The sequence below is a fragment of the Sebastes umbrosus genome, chromosome 12 (assembly GCF_015220745.1).
Source record: "Sebastes umbrosus isolate fSebUmb1 chromosome 12, fSebUmb1.pri, whole genome shotgun sequence".
In the NCBI taxonomy this organism is placed as follows: domain Eukaryota; kingdom Metazoa; phylum Chordata; class Actinopteri; order Perciformes; family Sebastidae; genus Sebastes; species Sebastes umbrosus.
Genome location: NC_051280.1, coordinates 4,234,510 through 4,242,462, shown reverse-complemented (window position 1 = coordinate 4,242,462; position 7,953 = coordinate 4,234,510). Strand labels below are relative to the sequence as shown.

At 38.5% G+C, this 7,953-nt stretch overlaps 1 pseudogene; it reads right to left on the bottom strand.

Annotated features, from left to right (window-relative positions):
• Nucleotides 1-651: 651 nt before the first annotated feature.
• On the bottom strand, nucleotides 652-3,745 carry LOC119498794 (annotated as a pseudogene).
• Nucleotides 3,746-7,953: the final 4,208 nt, after the last annotated feature.

Sequence of the window (7,953 nt, the reverse complement as noted above, 5' to 3'; positions counted from 1 at the left end):
CTAAAATGAAAAGGATTAAATGGGGATTTCGCGTCATTTGTGTCACTGTCCTGTTAAAATATCTTATCTTGAGGGCCGGGACAGAACGTTCCTACAATAGATATAAAACCATTATAAAACGGTTTCATATCTATGACTCCTCCTCGGAGTGTGTATGTGTGTGAGCCAAAGAGAGACTGGACAGGGTCAGTTTAGCTGTTGTCGAACGGACAATATATATAAATATAATAATACAAATAATAATAATAATAATAATATATATCTATCTTTATTTTCTATTTCTAAGCTCATGAATCAACAAAAAGTCTCCAGGCTGCTAAACTCTGAGCACAATTCATTGTTTTCACTTCATCAACCAGAACTGAAATCTTAAGGATTGCCACTTTAGAGTAAAAATAGTGACGATTTGTCTTGGATTTTCACCATTTTCTGAACACATCTTTCGCTTGTTTTCTCTCATGTTGTACTCAAAATAAAGCAAAAATAGAAGCAGCTTCAGTATGGACCCCCAAGCTTAGTGTATTCCTGTAACACTGGCAGTACCAGCTCACACATCATTTAGAGAGGCTTACATCGCCATCTAGTGGCCACGGTGACGATTGACAGGCTCCTCGAAGAAAAGCTCCTTAATGTGACAATTAAGGCCGTTAGTAGAGGTGCAATGTAATAAAATTAATTACATTTTTGTTTAATCAGGCAGTCTCATTGAGATTAACATCTCTTCTCCAAGAGAGACCTGAGGACAAGAAACATTCAGCAAAACAGAAACAACACAACACACATCAGGAATTAAAAACAGTTACAATAACCGTAAAAAAAAACACCCCGTGGTTCAAATAAGAGAAAAGATCTTAGGTAGTTTGGAAGCTTCTGATGCGATTGCCATTTAAACATTTTTAGTGGCAGGAAAGTCAGTGTCTCTGGTGGAGGTGGAGAATACCATGTACTGTACTTCGTCTTTTCTGCATTCAAAACTAGTCTGTGATTACGGAGTGATAGTTAGAAAGAATCAAAGTTAAACAAAAGTCTCACAACCGCTGACCGGGAGAATTTTTATTTTTGTGAAGCACAGGCAGGAAGTGTGATTTTCTATTGACAAATGTAATTAGGCCATTAATCGGCCATTGTTTTGACCATTTAGATGTGATCTTTCCCAAGCAAAATATATAACTGAATTACAAATTACAGAGCATTAATATAGCAACGAATAACTATTTGCTCTGTAAAGATACAGAAGAGTAATCTCTGTCAGCACTGCCCTTGTTTGCACTGCTTGCACCGTTAGCTGCTAGCCATTGGCTTCTGGATTATTGCAGAAAATAAGCTCTGTGGCAAACAAACATTTATGATACTTAAACGTTTTGTTCAGCAAGATTATCTTCACACCACTTCTATGATCTTTGAAGCGTTAATGCAATCGCCAGAAGTAAAAAGCTATTGTTAGGCTACAAACTAACTACACCAGGGTCACATGAGCGCAAGTATAAACACAACGAGGCCGTAAAGGCGGAGGAGTCGGTTCTGATGACATTTAGTAGGTTAAGCTAGTGTTAACCACAGACCTTATTTCAGGCGTCTAAATAAAAACACATTGACTTCCAGACGTGGGAACCGGAGGTGCTAAAAAAAAAACCTAATTTCCGGGTTTTAGGACTCATTCCTGTAGCTCTCTATTGAGCTCCTTTAAGCTTTTCATTTCAATATCTCCATTTAAGTCTTTATCAATTTGGTAATTTTCCATTTTCAGTTTCTAACTCACATTTTTAAATTACAGATTTTCTTGTTTTAGTTTGATCGGTCATGATCTTGAAACACAAATATTCAATCATCAAATCAAACATTAGAATGTTAGCTTCATTCATGTACAATTATTTACTGGCTGGTGAGTTATCTGTTCGTATGTCTTCCATATCATGATATTTGTATCTATAATTGGCTTTAGTCTAAGTAGCATCACAGCTCAGGTGAGTTCTGAAGAACTCCTGGATCTTCTTCAAAAGGAGGACTTCAGCTGCTGCGTGGGACTTGGGCTCACCCCCCCACAGGACTGTCTCGCTTACAAGCACATGAAAACTGGAGGGGCAGTAGGGTCCATAAGGCGGCTCTAGGTAATGTCCCGCTCCGGGGTAACGCATACTCTCAAAGTTGTCCTTCCCATGACGCTTCAGTCTCTCCACCATGATGTCCATGTAAGCCTTGGTGTCCCAGTTGAGGTCGTCCTCTGATGCCACAAAGAGGAAACGTCCTTTGGCTTGTTCAATGGGGACCAGGGCGGCCTTGTTCTCCTCTGCCAGCGGATTATGCATAACATTCTTGATAATGAAGACCCCTGACTCAGTGGGAACCATATTGTTGATGTCAAACAGTAATGCAGGGAGGACTTGGCTCTTCTTATAGTAGAGGGGTTCAAGTGTGTTGGCAGAGCAGCTATTAATACACACTGTGGCCTCAACATCTGGCAGGTAAGAGGCTATCGAGAGCGCAAGATCTCCACTTTTTGAAAGGCTTATTACACCAACTCCTTTACTGCCCACCTGTGGAAAAACATGCAAACTATTAGCTGCTTTTGACTATTTCTTATGATGCCACGCATATTGGCTCTTTTGTACATTAACATAAATTGGAATTACACATTTTAGCCACTGAGTGCAGAACTTGAAATGTTTCAAACTTAAGCACCCCAAGACATGGTATTAAAAATAACCATTCTCCATACACCATAATCTTTGTTAATAATAATCAAGATAAAATGATGCCAGCATTTTCCTTTAACCAAATGATTTGAAGTGTGACAGAGACATATACCAACCAGGAGGAGTAAACAGGACTCCATGAATATTCCCCTCTTTGACGGGGAGCCGGCTGACCCCGTCTCCTACCAGAAACCTCTCATTGGTCGCCTCTGCCAGCATCCTGCCCTCCCCCTCCTCTTCCTCCTCATGCACAGAGAACTTCACCACATGTGGTTTTAGCGAGTTCACTTTTTTAAACTTTTTGTGCAAGGTGTCTGCCCTCATGGACCACAGCAGACCCATGGGTTCAACCCCGATGTAGCTCCCACCGAGAGAGGGGTCTCTCTCCAGGTCGATCTCCCCTCTCCCATCAGCCTCGTAGGTGGCCGAGGAGCTGAACACCACCCCCTTCTCGTCGGTCGATCTGGCTCTCGTGGTGACCACCTGTCTCGACCTCAGCCCAGCCACCTTCATCTGAACGGGCTCATCAAACAAGCATCTGACTGTCGGCAGCAGCCTCAGTCTGATTTGGGAGGACATCTCTTCTGAAACATAGAAAGCAGAAATTACATTGCATTATTAAAGATTAAACCAGTGGTTCCCAACCTTTTAGGCTTGTGACTCCATGTCCTTGTCTTTTTAATTGCTAATATGCATCAATCTCAGTCAAGTTTATTGACAGGAATGCAGTGAAATTTAACACTGGAGTCGGTACTTCCATTTGTGCAGTTTCTTACATACCTCAGTCCAGCGTAGTGGAAGCTGTCTTTGAACAGCAGTCAGTATTCGGTCATCTAGACTGTTAGAAAGTGTTCCATGTCTGCCATGACCCTAATGAGCTCTGGGAGGAGCCGCCGGCTCACCGGTGTTGTCTGGAGTCGACTTGGCACAGGTGAGCGCAATCTGCCCTTAATCAGTGCTCCAGTAATTAGGAGGGGAGGAGAAATCATTACTCTGTTTGCTCTGCCCAGATTGCTATCCTTATCAAGTGGGTCTAAAATCCAACACTTGATGAGTTAAAGGGGAATTTCATTTTAGAAAAGTCCTTTTTTGGTGTAATGACCTTGCTCGCTGTCCCTAATTCTGGTTACCTCATGTCAGATACTTAAGTGACCCTCCCCCTGACTCCAACCCTCACCAATTAAGGCACCTAAACATAGATGCTAATAGCTGCAAGAATGCTTTTTCCATGTTATTATTTTATTATTATTATTTATGGATAGTGATATTGATATAAAAGTGCCTCCCTCCTTATACCCTTGTTGCTCTGCTTGCCATCGGTGGACAGAATTCACTCATTCATCCATAGATGAACAATGAACAACAGCTATGAAACTGAACATTAGCTTGATAATGTTGTAGAATGTGAAGTTATTAGTAGCCTACTCTGTGACGGTGAACAATAATTTGGTAGCGTGGGGTAGGGACCTCTGCTGGAAAGGACCACAAAGGTGATTTCCACATATAATTAATTAGACTTTTAATTCATGCTGCACAACTAAATAGTACATCACAAAAAACATTTTTTAAAAAGTACATTACAATCCTAATGGCAATTTGCCAGGCTCTGCATTGCCCGTTCCTGGAAAAATAACAAAAAGGATTGTGTACCTTTGTGTCTTTTGAGAGCTAGATCATAGAGCATTATGAACATATTCACTGCTTATTAATTGTGAAATAATCTTATTCAAATAAGCTACAGTCGACTTACATCATCCTTTCTATGTATCTGGCTCCAACTGGACTCCAGTCTGGAGCATGAAATAGGTTACTGGTCGTATGGTACACTCTACTGGGTGAAAACAGAACTACAACTAAATGGTAAATGGACTCGCATTTATACAGCGCTTTTCTAGTCTCCCAACCACTCAAAGCTCTTCACTCTACATGTCAGCATTCACCCATTCACACACTGATGACAGAGGCTGCTAAAGTGCCAACTTTGCCCATCAGGATCTAATCTAGAAACACATTCACAACGATGGCCTTTGGGAGCAATTTGGGGTTAAGTGTCTTAACTGAAGGACACATCGACATGTGACCCGGAGCAGCCGGGATCGAACCACCGACCTTCCGATTGGTGGACCACCTGCTCTACCCACTGCCTTCCTAGAAGAGTGCAAGGGATTAGGTGGAAGTGTCAAGTTCTCTCCAGGAGTAGGTACATTGTGCTTGAAAAAAACACAGCCCATAGTAAGGGTGTGAGAGAGAAGTGTCAATTACGTGAGAGATTCTGATAACATCTGTAGAGACCCTCCCTGTAATTTATCACACACTTTTCAATTCAATTCAATTCAAATCATTTTATTTCTCCTCGAGGTGCAATTGTAGAGTAGTACAATTAACATGTATTTCTGTAGTGAAGCAGTGCAGCTGTGTCTTAATGCAGGTTGCTGCTGCCCTCTATATGAAATAAGCATCATGAGCAAAGAGCATTGTCTAATGCATAATGTACACACTCTCTCCCCCCCTTTCCAGTCTATCCATTGTACTGTCAAATAAAGGCCAAAAAGCCCTAAAAATAATCTTTAAAAAAAGAGTTGGAAATGTAATCTGGCTGGTTGTTCAGACATATGCATTTATTTTATAATCCCTGAAAAACAGTTTTGCTTTTTTTTCAGCAGCCTTGTATTAAAATCATGAAACAATTTTAATCATGCTTTTTGTTGTTTCCTTAAGGTCAATGACCTAAAACATAACTAACAAAGTAATATGCACATATAATAGCAGATATTAACTGTAAATTGAAAAACAACAAATTGAAAAACAAGGGAGGAGAAAGAAATGCCAGTAATAATACAAAACTAATAATAAAATTAAATTAAAAAACTAAAAATAATTAAATAATAAATATAAACAAAATCAAAATAATAATAATTATAATAATTATAATAAATAAAAATAAATGTCAATAAATCTAATAAAAATATCAATAAAGAAATAAACTAATAATAATTATATATACATATATATACATATATGTATGTATATATATATATGTATACATATATATATATGTATACATATATATATATACATACATATATATATGTATGTATATATATATATAATATATATACATATATATAGATATAGATATAGATATAGATATATACATTTTACCTTTGCTTTTCACCGCTTATTTATTCCCCCAAAGTTATTTATTTCTGTATTCTTTTCTTTTTACATTTCTGCCTCATTATGCAAATGAAGGGGCTGTCACTCAACGTGTGTCATCATGTGGTCAGAGTGCATAGATCGCTTATATGCTAGCCAGAAAGCTGCAATAAATGTAAAAATAAATACAAAAAAAAGCAAAAATATATAAAAATAAATGCAAAAATGTATAAATACATTTTAAAATTAATAAGAATAAATATATGAATAACTAAAAGGGAAAATTAAACAGAGAAGAAAATAAATTAGAAAGTTAATAGAAAGATAAATAAATAATGAAGCAATTCAAAACAGAAATATCAATTTATGTCACATTTTATCAATTAATTAATGACTACATTCATTTTTAATTTTATTTTTGTTACATTTATATATATTTATTTATTGATTGATTTTTGACTTTGGCAACCACAAAGAGAATCTCAACCTTTCTCATACTATAGTTCTACACTACTACTGAGCAGCAAATAAAAAATAAACACACAGATTTGTGTGTCAGCCCAAAGAGAGAACAGAGACTGGACACCAGTATGAAAACTGTCTGATCCACTGGTTAAAATGTGAACACGGCTGACAGAAAAACAACGTGAACATGTGGCAGAGACTCAGTCAGACGAGGACTATTGGCTGTAAAACTACAATCAGATATATTCCAGTAAAGCTCCACCTCTTCCTGTACGCAGATATACACTGAGGACAGCACATGTGATGATCAGAGCAGAGAGACGGGCATTGAGACGCTCTACCTGGACGTCATGGATCACCTGTTGGTGCTGATGCTGTTGCTGTGGAGCTCAGGTAAGACTCTGCTTTAAACAGGATGTGTTATTATTCACATATTTGATCTTTGAATCAGAGAACAAACTGATCACACACACCAACATCACAACAAATGTTCAAAGGAAGACAAAAAGGGAAAATCACCAGGGTTCGAACAGTTTTTATAGAGTAAAATTACATACAAAATACATACATTTACATAAAGCAGCATATTTTTCCACCCCAATGTTGAAGAGTATTAAATACTTGACAAAGCTCCCTTTAAGGTACATTTTGAACAGACAATAAATGTGGGATTAATGTGTGATTAATCACGATTATCTATGGACAATTATGTGATTAATTGCAATTAAATATTTTAATCGATTGACAGCCCTAGTTTTGGACTGTTGGACGGACAAAACAAGACATTTAAAGACGTCACCTTAGACTCTGAATAATTGTGCTGCACATTCTTCACTGTTTCCTGATGTTTTATAGACTCAATGATTGATTACTTATAGATTCATTAACTATTATTATAGTTGCAGCTGTAATCTCTCTCTCGATGTCTCTCTGCTCATGTTAACACGTTAAAACACCTCAACTGGACAAACCATAGAAGAAGTGGACGAAGTCACCGTGACTACACCCATTGGTTTTGAAGCCTTGAGCTTGCCGTTTTGGACGTCGCCATCTTGGTTATTAGCCGTCGCCATCTCTGTATTTGACCGTCGCCATCTTGTTTTTGGTTGTCGCCATCTTGGTTGTTGGCCTTCGCCATCTTGGTTTTCAGCTGTTTCCATGTTGGTTTTTGGCTGTTGCCATGTTCGACTTTAGCTGTCGCCATCTCGGTATTTGGCTGTCGCCATCTTGGTTTATGGTCGTCGCCATCTCTTCTTTGACCATCGCCATTTTTTTTTTTTTTGCCATCGTCATTTTGTTTTTTGGTACTGTTTAGTGTTTCCTGTTCACTCTCCTTCAGCCGTATCATTAAGTTACTGCTACTGCTAACACAACATTTCCTGCTGCTACTGCTTCACATTAAAACACCTCAACTGGACAAACCATAGAAGAAGTGGACCGAGTCACCGTGACCCCACCCATTGGTTTTGAAGCTTTGAGTTTGCTGTTTTGGTAAATCTTCTTGGTTTTTGGTCGAAGCAATCTTGGTTTTTAGCCGTCGCCATCTTGGTATTTGGCCGTCGCCATCTTGGTTTTCAGCTGTCACCATCTTGGATTTTAGCCGTCGCCATCTTGGTTTCTGGCCATCACCATCTTGGTT